This window comes from Phyllobates terribilis, unplaced genomic scaffold (genome assembly GCF_046119375.1).
Source record: "Phyllobates terribilis strain yellow unplaced genomic scaffold, ASM4611937v1 Scaffold_1__5_contigs__length_1240528914, whole genome shotgun sequence".
In the NCBI taxonomy this organism is placed as follows: Eukaryota; Metazoa; Chordata; class Amphibia; order Anura; family Dendrobatidae; genus Phyllobates; species Phyllobates terribilis.
The window spans coordinates 196,271,793-196,289,071 of record NW_027362761.1 but is presented as its reverse complement, the minus strand read 5'-3'; positions in this window follow the sequence as shown (position 1 = coordinate 196,289,071).

The following is a 17,279-nucleotide window of genomic DNA, read 5'->3' as shown; positions in this document are numbered from 1 at the left end:
TCAGCCTTTGTACAAACAGCGAAAATGTATGATGGACTACATCATGCAGCAGTCAAACTGGAGTGCTTTCGTCAAAGAATGCTCCCTTTGCACCAATTTTGAGAGTTTCATAGAACAAACAAATGTAATGCTCCAGATTCTCAACTAGCTCAAAGGAAGGAGACAGGGAGATCTGTGATAAAGTCCATAGCAATGTGTTGCCACGGAGCATCAGGTACAGGAAGAGGCAGGAGATGACCGGCTGGTAGATGTCTGGGAACTTTGTTGCGGGCACAGGACTAACAGGCTGAGACGAAGTCTACCACATCCTTGCGCAGGGTAGGCCACCAGTAATGTCGGGTAATGAGCAGGAAGGTCTTTTTCTGGCCAGCATGGCCAGCTAGTTTAGATGAATGACCCCAGTGAAGAACCTTCTTCCGATCTGGTACTGCTACAAACGTCTTACCGGGTGGAAGATGAGTCAGATCCAAGGGGGCCACATTCATAACCTTGGACGGATCGATAATGTGCATAGGCTCCTCCTCTTGGTCGGAGGACAGGAAGAATCGGGACAAGGCGTCGGCTTTGACATTTTTGTCCGCCAGGCGGAAATGTAGGACGAAGTCGAAGCGGGCAAAGAACAAAGACCACCGGGCCTGACGCGGATTGAGTCTTTGGGCATTTTGGAGATATGCCAGATTTTTGTGATCTGTATAGATGATCACCGTGTATAGAGCCCCTTCAAGCAGGTAACGCCACTCCTCCAGTGCCAACTTGATGGCTAACAATTCTCGGTTTCCAATGGAGTAGTTGCGCTCAGATGAGGAGAAGAGTTTGGAGAAGAAGCCGCAGGTTACCATTCTCCCGGATGAAGATTTTTGGGTGAGCACCTCCAGGTAGAACTGTTTGTTGCTATCCAGACGGTGCAGCACTGGGGCAGAGGAGAAGGCTTGCTTTAAGGAAAGGAAGGCCTCCTCAGCTTCGGGCACCCATTCCTTGGTATTTGCTCCCTTACGGGTGAGCGCAGATATGGGAGCAGTCCGAGAAGAGAAGTGTGGGATGAAGAGACGATAGTAGTTGGCAAAGCCCAGGAATCGCTGAATCGCCTTCAACCCCTCCAGACGGGGCCACTTTAGGACAGCAGAGAGCTTCTCAGGATCCATTCGTAGACCTGTCTGGGAGATAACATAGCCCAGGAATGGAAGAGAGGTCTGCTCGAAGAGGCACTTCACGTATTTTGCATAGAGGTGGTTCTGCCTTAGCCTAAGCAGGACCTGATGAACATCCCTCCGGTGTGTGGGAAGATCCGGAGAGAAGACCAAGATATCGTCCAGGTATACCACCACGCAGAAGTAAAGAAGATCACGGAAGATGTCGTTGACCAATTCTTGGAAGACAGCAGGTGCATTGCAGAGATCGAAGGGCATCACACGGTACTCATAGTGGCCGTCCCGGGTATTGAATGCCGTCTTCCACTCATCTCCTTGACGGATTCGGACCAGGTTATATGCTCCACGAAGTTCCAGCTTGAAAAAGAACCTGGCGCCCTTAAGGCGATCAAACAACTCGAAGATGAGCGGCAGGGGATATTTGTTTTTTACCGTGATCTGATTGAGTCCTCTATAATCAATACAGGGGCGTAGCGAACCATCCTTCTTCTTGACAAAGATGAATCCGGCTCCAGCCGGGGAGGTAGATTTCCGGATGAATCCCCTAGCCATATTCTCTTCAATGTACTCAGACATGGCTCAGGTCTCGGCTGCCGACAAAGGGTAAATGCGCCCATGGGGTGGAGTGGCGCCAGGTACCACGTCGATCGATATGGCCTATGAGGTGGCAGTGTCTCTGCTTCCTTTTTACCGAAGACATCCGTGTAGGACCAGTAAGGAGCCGGTAGACCGGGTAAATTTGCTGCGGTAGGTGGTGGACGAGTAGGGCGAACCGGGATCAGGCATGTCCTGTGGCAGTCCTGCCCCCACCGGAGTACTTCACCGGATTGCCAGTTCAGCACGGGTTCATGTGCCTGGAGCCAGGGGAGACCTAGCAATAGGGAGTGAGAGAGTCCAGACAGCACATGGAAGGAGATTTTCACCCACCTGCAGGGTTAGGGACTCAGTGACGAGCAGGATGGTCACCGGAAGGAGTCTTCCATCCACGGAGGCGACTGACAATGGTTCAGCCAGAGGTTTGGTGGGAATATGGTATCTCTCTATCACGGACTGAGAAATGAGCTTTCCAGCAGCTCCAGAATCCAGATGAGCAATTTCAAAGAGACGGTTCTCTCCCCACCAGATAGAGACAGACAAAGTCAAGGATGTAGAGGGCTTACTTTTGCCTAGGACGACCCCTCCGAGCGGTCCGAGACACTGAAGTTTCCCGGCCTCTCCGGGCAGGAACGGATCAGGTGCTCTTTGCTGCCACAATAGAAACAGCTCCCCTCGGCTCGACGTGACTCCTGGCGAGATTTGACCATCTTGGTCTGGTCGATCTGCATGGGTTGGGGCGAGTGCGCCCGGGGAGTGACTGGTTGAGAGGCAGGTCTCTGGAAAGTAGGAGCAAGGCGGAGGAACTTTCTCTTCCGGGTGGTCTCTTTGGTGCATTCTTGGAACCGGATGTCAATCCGGGTAGCGAGTGACACCAGGTCATCCAGGGTGATAGGAATGTCCCGACCGGCTAGCTCATCCTTAATCCGACTGGAAAGACCCTCCCAGAAGATGAACACCAGAGCCTCATTATCCCAGGCAAGCTCAGAAGCGAGGGTTCGGAACCGTATGGCATATTGGCCCACAGTGAGACTCCCTTGGCGGAGACGTAGCAGAGAGGAAGCTGAAGAGGCTTTTCGCCCTGGTTCATCGAAGACTTTCCGGAAAGCAGCGAGGAAAGACGACAGGTCGGACACCAGGGGATCTCCTCTCTCCCACAGGGGATTTAGCCATGCCAGTGCCTCCCCAGTGACATGGGACATGATGAATGCCACTTTGGCCCGGTCGGAGATGAACTGATGTGCCAAAAGTTCAAAGTGCAGGGTGCACTGGTTTATGAAACCCCAAGCTAGAGTGGGGTCGCCTCCAAAACGAGGAGGTGCAGAAAGCCGGGGTCCTGGGTTGGATGCCGTGGTACTGGTGGCAGAGGCGCTGCCAGAGCGGGTGTTGCTCGACTAGGAGCGGACACAGGTGGTACGGACAGCGTGTTCAGGTGAGTGTTGACAGACTGCAGGTAGGTCAGGATGGTTTCCTGTTGGGATCTTTGACGAGACACCTCCTGGTATAGGTCAGCAAGCGAAGGATCCTGATGGCCACAGGGTTCCATGGCCTGAGCAAACTGTTACGGGTCCGGGGGGTGGAACCTCTGTGCTACGGTGCAAGGAGGGACCCAGAGGGGCTTAACTATGTATCAACTCAGACCGACCCTGGTCGTACGGCGGCTAACGACTCCGTGACCAGGGAGGGACCGAGCAGAGGGACCAGGTGCTACTCTGGGGACGACCTTGTAAGAGAGCAGGTGGCTCCCACAGGTCAGCAGACTGGGACTGACTGGTATAGCGGATGGGCACAACAGGCAGGCAGGAGTCTCTGGGTTAGCTGACAGGTGGTCACGGCACGTGACGGCAGAGCAGGCTGAAGTCTCTAGGTTAGCAGACAGGTGGTCACGGCAAGTGGAAGCAGAGCAGGCTGAAGTCTCTAGGTTAGCAGACAGGTGGTCACGGCACGTGGTAGCAGAGCAGACTGAAGTCTCTAGGTTAGCAGACAGGTGGTCACAGCAAGTGACGGCCGAGCCTCCAGGTAGGCTAGCAGGTAACAAGCAGGTAACAGGCGAGTGCTCCCAGGTGAGCGGGCTAGCAGGCACGGCATGTAGCAGGCAGGTAACTGGCAGGTGCTTCCTGGTAAGCAGGCGAACTTGCTCATAGACAGACTGGCGTGTTGAACGGAAGACAGACTGTCGGGCTGAAGAGTAGTCAGGCTGGCGGACTGAAACAATAATCAGGCTGGCAACTGGACCTGAGGGCTGAAGCAGAGGTGAGTATACTGTGCAACAACTATTGCTCGGGCACCTCCGTTTTGGAGGAGGTGCCTTATATATGGGAGGACCCCCGGCTATTTGCCGGGGATTCCTTAGGACGGTGCGCGCGGCCCCCTTAAGAGAGAGGGAGCGCGCGCGCCCTAAGCACAGTGCCTGGGAAGCTGCGTGCGCCGGCAGCAGCAGGAAGAGGCGCGCAGGAGGTTGCCGCGCGGGGAGTGGGGAGGTGAGAGGGACAGCGTCTCTGCCTGGCAGGGGGCAGAGCCGCCGATGCTACAGTCCATATCATATGCTGCAAGATTTGAAGAAGGAAGTGGAGGAAGAAGATGAGGAGGAGCAGCAGCGGGTGAATGTGGAGGAGTACATATACAGTGGGGAAAGTATTTGATACACTGACGATTTTTGCAAGTTTTTCCACCTACAAAGAATGGATAGGTCTGTAATCTTTATCATAGGTACACTTCAACTGTGAGAGACAGGATCTTAAAAAAATCCAGAAAATCACATTGTATGATTTTTACATAATTAATTTGCATTCTATTGCATGAAATAAGTATTTGATACAATAGAGATGCAGAACTTAATATTTGGTACAGAAACATTTGTTTGCAATTACAGAGGTTAGACCTTTGCTGTAGTTCTTAACCAGGTTTGCACACACTGCAGCAGGGATTTTGGCTCACTCCTCCATACAGATCTCTAGATCTGTCAGGTTTTCGGGCTGTCGCTGGACAACATTGAATTTCAGCTCCCTCTAAAGATTTTCCATTGGGTTCAGGTCTGCAGACTGGCTAAGCCACTCCAGAACCTTGAAATGCTTCTTACTGTGCCACTCCTTAGTTTCCCTGGCTGCGTGTTTTGGGTCATTGTGATGCTGGAAGACCCAGCCACGACCCATCTTCAATGATCTTACTGAGGGAAGGAGGTTATTGGCCAAAATCTCGCTATACATTACTCCATATATCCTCCCTTCAATATGGCGCAGTCGTCCTGTCCCCTTTGCAGAAAAGCACCCCCAGAGTATGATGTTTCCCCCACCATGCTTCACAATTGGGACTGTGTTATTTGGGTTGTACTCATTGTTCTTCTTCCTCCAAACAATAAGAGTGGAGTTGATAGCAAAAAGTTTTATTTTGGTCTCATCTGACCACATGACGGTAATGTTGAGACTGTGGCCCCTGCTTCCTTTAGGTCATTTACCAGGTCTTCCTATGTAGTTCTGGGCTGATTCCTGACCTTTCTCAGAATCATCCTTACCCCACGAGGCAAGATCTTGCATGGAGCCTCAGACCAAGGAAGATTGACAGTTATCTTGTGTTTCTTCCATTTTCTAATAATTGTGCCAACAGTTGTTGCCTTCTAACAAAGCTGCTTGCCTATTGTCCTGTAGCCCATCCCAGCCTTGTGCAGGTCTACAATTTTGTCCCTGGTGTCCTTAGATAGATCTTTTGTCTTGGTCATGGTGGAGAGGTTGGAGTGTAATTGATTGTGTGGACAGGTTTCTTTTAAACACGTAATGAGTCCTAAACAGATGCAATTAATACAGGTAATGAGTGCAGAGTAAGAGGGCTTCTTAAAGAAAAACTAACAGGTCTGTGAGAGCCAGAATTCTTGCTGGTTGGTAGGTAATCAAATACTTATTTCATGCAATAAAATGCAATTTCCTTATTTAAAAATCATACAATGTGATTTTCTAGTTTATATTTTTAGATTCTGTCTCTCACAGTTGAAGTGTACCTACAATAAAATTAAAGACCTCTCCATTTTTTGTAGGTGGGAAAACTTGCAAAATAGGCAGTGTATCAAATACCTATTTTCCCCACTGTACTTAGAGCAGGAAGGGGATGAGACAGACAAAGCAAAAATGATGATGACTTCAAAGCTAGCCATGATAACCAGTAGTCACAGTGAGGGTTACAACAATGGAGCACTCAATCGTGCTGGCAAGAATGGCTACCTGTATGCTGTAATGCTTATGGGAGTAAAAGCATATTGTTAACATGAAGCAAAGAGATGACCATTGGATACCTTTAGACATGCACTGAAAAAGCAAAATGGAGGATTTTTTTCCCAGCTTCCAAAAGGGAGCTTACTTCCAGGATAAACTCTGTTAGCTATAAAAACAAAATGGAAAATCTGAACTGAAAAAGTAAATTAGTGTGCATGCAGTGTAAGTACATGTTCACACATGGCCATTGAACAGAAAAAAACAAAGACAAAAGTACAATACACAGTTACCCTAAAGTAAATAAAATAAATAAATAAACTGCAAAAGTGCATGAAGGTAATGATAATAATGAAAGCAATAAAGGGTATTTAGTTAACATAATTTTGATAAAAATAACTTAAAAGCCATCCCGCCTCGTCACGGCAGCCCTTGTGGGACAGTCCTAACTCTGTATTAAAACCTTACCATTTGTCAAGTGACGTGCATATGAATAAGGATGAGAGACTCAACCACTTGTAATAGCATAGACCTGGGAAGCAGAATGAATTTTCCAGTTCAGAGAAAGGGCTGCCACTTCCTTATATGCACATTAACCAATCATATATTAAAATAAGTGCTGTAAAGACTGCTTACTATTAAAATCAAGTCTGAGTAGTGAAAACATTCCTTTCATAATCAATAACTACCAAAATATTAATGAATTCAGTTTTCAAGTTTAATATATTTAAAGGCAAGCCAGCTTGTAAATATCATTCCGACAGACACTACTTCAGGATTTTCTTATAAAGATAATTAGTTATGACATTTTAGACAATGCAGCAATGTAGAAGTCCTAACTAATGCAACTTCTAACTCAAGGTTGGAAACAAAGATATTGTAGGAGTTCCTTCTCAGAAGTGTATGCATCTGACTCTCGCAAGTCCCGACAAGAACACAACTGTAGAAAAAGAGACATGGACCAATGGACCATAACAGGGTCAATTTTAGCTTTTCTGCTGCCTGAGGTGAGAAATGAAATGGCACCTCACTTCACAGTGCAATTTAATTTTCTGGGTTTTGCTTTTACGGTATTCATTCACTGTTATTTAGACTTAATCCTGAGATCATCTGCCAGCTTATACTAAATAATGTAATACAACCATCAGTACAGAAATTTAGCACCAGAACCATCATCATCACATTAATACATCACCAGAACCATATAATTAGTACATGAATACATCATGAAAACCACCATCCGTACATGAATACATCAGCAGAATGAGCATTAACCACTTTCTGACGTAATGCGTAATAATACGAATCCTATTGGACCAGATATGTATTATTATGCCTTGGCAATCGGGCCCGCACACAGGCTGTGCTGGCGTGATCACCGCCGGGTGTCAGCTAATTCTCACAGCTGACACCCGGTGCTATGTGCAAGGAGTGGTGCCGCACTGCTCCCGTCACATTAACCCACAAAATGCTGCGATTGAAGTCGATTGCAGCATTCCAGAAGCAAGGGGAGGTAAGCGCAGCTTACTTACCTCCTCTCCGGCGTCCCGCGCTGTCTGTGCCGGGTCCCGATAGTTGTCATGGTAACCCAATGTCTTCATGACGACATCTGGGTCACAAGGCAGCAGGAAGTTACTTTGATCATGCGCAGTGCGCGATTACAGTAACTTCTGCCTGTGCAGCGCTAACAGCATAGCATAGAGATCGTGCTGCATCTCTATGCTATGCAAGTGATCAGGCTGCAAAAAATGAAAGTCCCATAGTTGGACAAAGTGTAAAAGTAAAAAAAAGTATCAGAAAGTGGAAAAAATATATATATATATAAAAGAAGAATGAAAAAAATAACCATAAAAACTTATATACTGTACCCATAAATAAATATTATTAGGAAAAAAAACAAAAAAAAAAACAATGAAAGTACACATATTTGGTATCGCCGCATCCGGAATGAGCTGACCTATAAATCTGTCCCACTAGTTAACCCCTTTAGTGAACAAGGTAAAAAAAATAAATAAAAAACTAAGCAAAAAATTATGCTTTATCATCATACCGCCAAACAAAAAATGAAACGCAATAAAAAAAATGAATGCAAGTAAAAATGGTACTGCTGAAAACATCATCTTGTCCCACAAAAAACAAGCCATCATACAGCTCCATAAGCCAAAAAATGAAAAAGTTATAGCTCTTAGAATAAAGCGATACAAAAAATTATTTTTTCTATAAGTCTATGTGCCACGATGCAGAAATGCTACGGATTTTTCCTGAGCGTTTCTGCATCTCTCTGGCAGAAAAAATGCATGCGGATTTTACATGCGTTTTTCCTGCCAAGGACAAGTGAAAGTGAAGCATTTTTTAATGCATTTCCGCATGCGGGTTGGCAGGCGCTTTCCAAACGATTTTAGCATCACTTGGAAAGTGCTTGACAACTTGAATGGTAAAAGAATGGTAAAAAATAAAAGATAAATATTATACTTACCTTCTGATGGCCCTCGGTGTCCTTATCCGATGCGTCTTGGCTTGCCGGCAGCTCGCGGTGGACTAAAAGGACCTGCCATGACATCATTTAGTCATATGACGCACGCGACAGCAGACGTCAGCGGTCGCGTGACCCGTCACATGACTAAATGACGTAATGGTAGGTCCTTTTAAGACCATCGCGAGCAAGCCAGGACGCATCATTAAGGACACCGGGGGCCATCAGAAGGTAAGTATAATGTATATTTTTTATTTTATTCTTTTTTTTTTACAAGTACTATGGTACCCGGGTCCGGAGGAGAGTCTCCTCTTTTCCAAACCCAGGTACCATCCGCACATTGAAACGCATGGTATCCACAAGTCAATGGTGGCGAAAACGCCATGATTCTGCAAAATAATTGGTAGTGCTGAGGATTTTTCAGCAATGATAATCCGCAGCAGAAATTTCCGCAGCACGTACACTGTTAGAACTCTCCTGTTAGGTTTTTTTAGTTTGCTGGTCACATGACCATTTTTGCCTATTTAATCCGGCTCCGCCCTCCTGGTCTTGCTGGACTTCATTGTATTTACTACTCTTGAGCTAGCTTGGTGCTCTGTTGCCGTTCTCTGTTAGTTTTGCTAGGTCTTCTGACCTCTATGCTTTTTGTTGTGTGTTTGTCTTTGACTGCTACTATTTCTGCTAGGAGGTGTCCAACTTATCCCAGTCCCTAGTTCTTGTAGGGATCCCTCCCTCACATCTATAGGTCTTCGTTCAGACTAGCCGAGGACTTTAGCGGGTCTGATTGCAGGATCAGGTTCCCCGTTACATCGTAGGGATCTAGTTTAGTTCTATTGTAGGGACAGTTCTCCTGTCTTTCCTTAGTCCCTGTAGCAGATCATAACAGTAAGTCCAGCCCTAAAAGAAAAAAAAAAAAATTTCTCTAAGGAAAGACCTCCAGTTTTCCATCATGGTCTCGGTTCAAGATTTGGCTCAACGATTGCAGGGACTCTCTCTGGAGGTGGCCAAGCTCCAACAACACGTGAGTAGCTGTTCTGGAGCACATTTTGTGGAACCAAAGGTACGTCTGCCTGATTTATTTTTTGGCGAACAACAAGATTTTTTTCTTTTAAAAATGCTTGTTTATTGTATTTTCGTTTGAGACCCGGATCCTCTGGTGATGAATCACAGCGCATAGGGTTCATAATGTCACTTTTGCGCAAAGATCCTCAGGGATGGGCCTTCTCTCTCCAACCTAGTGATCCGTGCTTTAGATCAGTGGATAGTTTTTTTTCTGCTTTGGGTTTGTTGTATGATGATCCTGATCGTGTCTCATCTGCTGAGTCTGAATTGAGACGTTTGAGGCAGGGATCAGGTAATGTGGAAAAATATTGTTCTCACTTCCGTCGGTGGTCTGCCCAGGTGGGGTGGAACGATTCAGCTTTGAAAAGCTTGTTTCTTGCAGGGCTAGGTGAAAGGGTTAAGGATTTACTGATTGCTTATCCCACACCTGGAAACTTGCAGGAGGCTATGCAATTAGCTATACGGGTGGACAGGAGACTGCATGCAAGGGTTAATGAGAGCAAATCCTCTGCTATGTCAGCTCCGAGTCTTGAGAGGGTCTGTGCTGACAATGGAGAGCCGATGGAGATTGGAGCGATGACACCCCGCTCTCAGGAAAAAGATCGCAGGCTTTCTGAAGGCTTGTGCTTCTATTGCGGAAATTCTGGTCATTTTATTAAGAACTGTGTGCTTCGTTTGAAGAAAGAAAAAAAAATGGTCAGTTATGCCCGTATTGCCTGTTTAAATTCTAAGGGAGTATTCCTATCTGCCACTACTGCTGCTCAGGATGAATTAATTGAATTTCGGGTATTTGTGGATTGTGGTTCTACTCTGAATGTGATTGATGGGGGATTCTTGGAAAAACTTAGATTAGAACCTAAAACTTTGTCATCCCCTATTGCTGTGGTTTCTGTTGATGGCTCTCCCTTGAAGAGTGTTACTCATAAGGTCTGTGAATTTCCCCTCACTATTAATAGTATTCACCAAGAAAATTTGGATTTGGTGGTATTGGATAATTTGCCTTCTCCAGTAATATTGGGGTTACCCTGGTTAAAATTGCACAATCCTGTACTGGATTGGTCTACCAATGAAATTAAGTCCTGGAGCCCTAAGTGTTATGACAAGTGTTGTAACGGACGTATTGCTGCTGTGGATAAAGGGGAATTACCTGTACCTATTCAGGATTTTTGGAGAGTTTTTTCTGAGGAGGAGTCACAAATTTTGCCTCCCCATAGAGACTATGATTGTACCATTGAATTTGTCCCTGGAACGACTCTTCCTAAAAGTCGTTTATGTAATCTTACTATTCCTGAGAGAAAGGCTTTGGAGGAATACATACAGACAAGCTTGGCCGCCGGTCACATTAGACCTTCCAAGTCTCCTGTGGCTGTTGGATTTTTTTTTGTAAAAAAAAAAGATGGCGGTTTACGTCCTTGTCTGGACTTTCGTGAGATTAATAAAATTACTGTACGCAATCCTTACCCACTGCCATTGATTCCTGATTTATTTAACCAGTTAGTGGGGGCCAAGTGGTTCTCTAAAATTGATCTCCGGGGGGCATACAATTTGTTGCGCATGAAGGAGGGTGATGAATGGAAGACTGCTTTTAACGCTCCTGTGGGTCATTTTGAGAATCTGGTGATGCCTTTTGGTCTTACCAATGCTCCAGCATTTTTTCAGAATCTTATTAATGACATCCTTAGACCTTTCATCGGCAAAAATGTGGTTGTGTATTTGGATGACATTCTGATTTATTAGCCTGATCTGGAGTCTCATTGGCGGAGCGTACGTGAGGTATTACAGTTATTAATGGACAATTCGCTTTTTGCTAAGCTGGAGAAATGTGAGTTCGCTGTACAGAGAATTAGTTTTTTGGGCTACATTATCTCCAGTGAAGGTTTTGAGATGGACCCGGTTAAAGTTCAAGCTGTGCAGGAATGGCCTAGGCCTATTGGTTTGAAATCGATACAGAGGTTTTTGGGTTTCGCCAATTATTACAGAAAATTCATAAAAAATTTTTCTATTATTGTCAAACCGCTGACCGATCTCACCAGGAAAGGTGCTAATGCGGTTCAGTGGACTTCTGAGGCCATTGAAGCTTTTGTGTTTCTAAAGGAGAGGTTCACCTTTGCTCCCATCCTTATGCAGCCTGATGTGACTAAGCCGTTTTTGGTTGAGGTTGATGCTTCTTCGGTGGGGGTCGGTGCGGTGTTGTCTCAGGAAAACAAGGATGGAGTACATCCCTGTGCCTTTTTTTCAAAAAAATTTTCTGAGACTGAACTTAATTACGATATTGGTAATCGGGAATTGCTGGCGATTAAACTCGCATTTGAACACTGGCGTCACCTCTTGGAAGGTGCTGAATTTCCCATTCAGGTTTTCACTGATCATAAAAATCTGATCTATCTTGATGCTGCCAAGTGCTTGAATGCCCGTCAGGCTAGGTGGGCACTTTTTTTCTCGCGGTTTAATTTTTCCGTTACTTACATCCCGGGTACCAAGAATGTTAAAGCGGATGCTTTGTCTCGCAGCTTTTCTCCCATGGTCGGTGTTGAGGAGGAAGAGGAGAGCATTTTACAAGAAGGTGTTGTGATTGCTGCTTTGGACTCCGTTTTGGAGGATGAGATTCTTAAAGCTCAGGAGAATGCCCCATCTAACACTCCCCATGGGAGGTTGTTTGTGCCTAGGACCTTTAGGAGAGATTTGTTTGTTGAGTGTCATGAGTCTCAGTTGGCAGGTCATCCAGGAATTTCTGAGACCAAGAGACTTGTGGGTCGCAGTTTTTGGTGGCCTGGATGGCAGAAGGAAGTCATTAAGTGGGTGCGCCAATGTACTGTGTGTGCTAGATCCAAGTCTTCGCATGCTCCTGCTGCGGGGTTGCTTTGCCCTCTGGAGGTTCCTAGTGCACCTTGGACACATCTGGCTATGGACTTTATTACTGACCTTCCCCCCTCTGAAGGTTTCACGGTCATCTGGGTGGTCGTGGACCGTTTTAGCAAGATGTGTCACTTGGTTCCCTTCATCAAACTGCCTTGCGCTAATACACTCGCTAAGGCCTTTGTCAAGGAAATTGTCAGACTACATGGTGTTCCTACTGACATTGTTTCTGATAGGGGACCTCAGTTCGTGGCTCGTTTTTGGCGTGCCTTTTGTGACAGGTTGGGAGTTCATTTGTCGTTTTCATCTGGATATCATCCTGAGTCTAATGGCAAGACAGAAAGGAAGAACCAGGATGTTGAGCAGTTCTTGCATTGTTTTGTGGCAGACAATCAAGAGGGGTGGTCTGAGTTTCTGCCACTTGCTGAATTTGCTCTTAACAACCATACATCCTCTTCTGCTGGGTGTTCGCCATTTTTTTGTTGTTCTGGGAGACATCCGTCTTTTGGGTCATTCTCCAAATTGGTTTTGGCTGTGCCTGAGGAGGAGAGTTTTTCCGGTGATTTGGAGAGAGCTTGGACGGATGTGCGTGGTAATCTTCAGGAGGCTAACAAAAAATCTAAGAGGTACTTTGATAGGAAACGGCAAGAGGTTTTGTTTGCTGTTGGTGACATGGTTTGGTTGTCCTCTAAGAATCTGCGATTGAGGATTCCTTCTAAAAAATTGGGTCCCAAGTTCGTAGGGCCCTTTAAGGTGCTTCAGATAGTTAACCAATCTGCTGTTAGGTTGGAGGTTCCTACGTCCTGGAAGATTAACCCGGTGTTTCATGTTTCTCTGTTGAAAAAAGCTGATGTGTCTGATGGTGACGCCTCTGCCACTGTTCTTCCGGTGGTGGAGGACGGGGAATATGAAATTTCCCGCATCCTAAATTCTAGACGGTATAGAGGGAGTTTGCAGTATCTCGTCGCTTGGAAGGGTTTCGGACCTGAGGATAACTCATGGGTGAGGGCAGATGATGTTTCTGCTTCCAGACTTGTCAGAGCGTTTCACAGGAGGTTTCCTAGTAAGCCTAGGCCTAGGGGATCCGGAGGATCCTCTTAGAAGAGGGGGTACTGTTAGAACTCTCCTGTTAGGTTTTTTTTAGTTTGCTGGTCACATGACCATTTTTGCCTATTTAATCCGGCTCCGCCCTCCTGGTCTTGCTGGACTTCATTGTATTTACTACTCTTGAGCTAGCTTGGTGCTCTGTTGCCGTTCTCTGTTAGTTTTGCTAGGTCTTCTGACCTCTATGCTTTTTGTTGTGTGTTTGTCTTTGACTGCTACTATTTCTGCTAGGAGGTGTCCAACTTATCCCAGTCCCTAGTTCTTGTAGGGATCCCTCCCTCACATCTATAGGTCTTCGTTCAGACTAGCCGAGGACTTTAGCGGGTCTGATCGCAGGATCAGGTTCCCCGTTACATCGTAGGGATCTAGTTTAGTTCTATTGTAGGGACAGTTCTCCTGTCTTTCCTTAGTCCCTGTAGCAGATCATAACATACACAGCACATCCGGATTATCATTGGGGAACATGGCAGACCTTCTACGAAGCGTTTTTTAAGTGTTTCTGCAGCGGAATTGCCGCTGCGGAAACGCTTAAAAAACACATAGTGGGCACACAGCCTAAAATAGTTTTTATTGTGTAAAAGCGCCAAAACATAAAAAAATATATAAATGTGGTACCGCTGTGAACGTACAGACCCGAAGAATAAACATACCTTATCAATTTTACCACACGCGGAACGGCATAACAAAAACCCCAAAAAACAATGCCTGAATTGTTGGTTTTTGTTTATTCTGCTCCCAAAAATCAGAATAGAAAGCGATCAAAAAATGTCACGTACCCGAAAATGGCAACAATAAAAAATGTCAACTTGTCCTGCAAAAAACAAGTCATCACATGACTCCGTTGGCCGAAATATGGAAAAATTATAGCTCTCAAAATATGGCGATGCAAAAACTAGTCTTTACAAAAAATAGGGTCTTTTAATGTGTGACAGCTGTCAATCATAAAAACCCCATATGAATCTGGTAATCGCACCGACCCGAAGAATAAAGTTGTCTAATTACTTATACCGCATGAGGAAAGGCGTAAAAATTAAACGCTAGGGTTAGCGTTGCGCTAGGGTTGGGCTAGGGTTGTGCTACGGTTGTGCTAGGGTTGTGTTAGGGTTGTGCTAGGGTTAGGGTTGTGCTAGGGCTAGGGTTCTGCTAGGGTTAGGGTTCTGCTAAGGTTAGGGTTGGGTTAGTGTTAAGGTTGTGCTAGGGTTAGGGTTTTGCTAGGGTTAGGGTTGTGCTAGGTTTAGGGTTGTGCTAGAGTTAAGGTTAGGGTTGTGCTAGGGTTAGGGTTGTGGTAGGGTTGTGCTAGGGTTAGGGTTGTGCTAGAGTTAGGGTTGTGCTAGGGTTAGGGTTAGGATTGTGCTAGCATTATGGTTGTGTTAGGGTTAGGGTTGTGTTGGGGTTGGGATTTTTTCAAAAGTAAAGAAAAAAAATGATGACGATATGGTGACTAGTGTTGAGCACAAGTGCTCGCTACTTCAGTTTGCATCGGGTGCTTGGGTATGCACCTAGTATCGCGGGTGCTCGAGTGACATGCTCGAGTCTCCGCCCCATATGCTTTGTGGCCAAAAAAACTTGCGTTGATTGCCTGCCATGCACGAGTGATTCCAGCATGTTTTTACATGTCTAACAACTGTGAAACATGCGGGGCGGGGACTCGAGCATGTAAGTCGAGCACCCGCGATACTTCGCGCATACCCAGGTACCCGTTGCAAACTCAAGAAGGGAGCACTTGAGCTCAAGACTAATGACAACTTATTCAATATGACCTAATGTTATCAAATTCTGTGTCGTACCTGTGGGTTGAAAATGTTCACTATACCCCTTGATAAAATCCTTGAGGGGTCTAGTTTCCAAAATGGGGACACTTGTGGGGGGTTTCCACTATTTAGGGGCATCAGGGGCTCTCCAAATGCAACATGGCATCTGCTCTCGATTCCAGCCAATTTTGCGTTCAAAAAGTAACACAGTGCTCCTTCCCTTCTGAACCCTGCCGTACGCCCAAACAGTGTATTTTTCCCACATATGGGGTATTGGCGTACTCAGTACAAATTGCATAACAGTTTTTGGGTTCCATTTTCTCCTCTTACCCTAGTGAAAATAAAAAAATTTTGGCTAAAAGATCATTTTTGTGGAAAAAGTTAGATTTTTTTATTTTCACGGCTCCATGCTATAAACTTCTGTGAAGCACCTGGGGGTTCAGGGTGCTCACCACACATCTAGATAAGTTCCCTGAGGGGTCTAGTTTCCAACATGGTTTCACTTGTGGGGGGTTTCCATTGTTTAGGCACATCAGGGGCTCCCCAAACGCAACATGCCGTCTGCTAATTATTCAAGCAAATTTTACATTCAAAAAGTCAAATGGTGCTCCTTTCCTTCCAAACCATGCCGTGTGCCCAAAACAGTAATTTTCTCCAACATGTGGGGTATCAGCTTACTCAGGAGAAATTGCACAACAAATGACGTAGTGCAATTTCTCCTGTTACTCTTATGAAAATGCAAAATTGGAGGCTGAAAAACATTTTTGTGGGAAAGATGTGAAAATTTTATTTTTACAGCTCAATGTTATAAACTTCTGTGAAGCACCTGAGGGTTCAAGGTGCTCACCACTCATCTAGATAAGTTCCCTGAGGGGCTAGTTTCCAAAATGGTGTCACTTGTGGGGGGTTTCCACTGTTTAGGCACATCAGGGGCTCTCCAAACGCAACATGATGTCCGCTAATTATTCAAGCAAATTTTACATTCAAAAAGTCAAATGGCGCTCCTTCCCTTCCGAACCCTGCCGTGCGCCCAAACAGTGGTTTTCTCTCACATATGTGGTATTGACGTACTCAGGATAAATTGCACAATAATTTTTGGGGTCCATTTTTTCCTGTTACCCTTGCGAAAATAAAAAAAAAATTGGGTCTAAAGTAACATTTTTGTGAAAAAAGTTAAATGTTCATTTTTTCTTCCACATTCCAAAAATTCCTGTGAAGCACCTGAAGGGTTAATAAACTTCTTGAATGTGGTTTTGAGCACCTTGAGTGGTACAATTTTTAGAATGGTGTCACTTTTGGGTATTTTCTGTCATAAAGGCCCCTAAAAGTCACTTCAAATGTGATGTGGTCCCTAAACAAATGGTTTTGTAAATTTTGTTGGAAAAATCATAAATCGCTGGTCAACTTTTAACCCTTATAACTTCCTAACCCCCAAAAAATGTGGTTCCAACATTGTGCTGATGTAAAGTAGAAATGTGGGAAATGTTATTTATCAACTATTTTGTGTGACATATCTCTCTGATTTAAGGGCATGAAAATTCAAAGTTTGAAAATTGCAAAATTTTCAAAACTTTTGCCAAATTTCAGATTTTTTTCACAAATAAACACTAGTCATATTGAAGAAATTTTACCACTATCATGAAGTACAATATGTCATGAAAAAAAGTCTCAGAATCAGTGGGATCTGTTGAAGCGTTCTAGAGTCATTACCTCATAAAGTGACAGTGGTTAGAATGGTAAAATATTTTCTGGTCATTAACATGCAAACCACCCTCAGGTGTAAAGGGGTTAATACATGAATACAGCACAAGAATCATCATCAGTACATGAATACAGCACCAAGTTGAGTACAGCTATCAACTGCAATGTCAGGTCAGACTCCACAATATACATTGGTATCACATGAACCTGCAACAACTGGTATGTCGTTAACAATGGTAAGGGGATGCTAGGAATTGTTATCAGTCATCATCAGAAAACAGACAATATAAGAAATACAGCACTAATTAGGCTGCATAAAAACAAACATTTACACCCAAGTATTTTATAGTTGACATCTTCCTTGATTGGAGTCATTCTCATCTCATCTTTT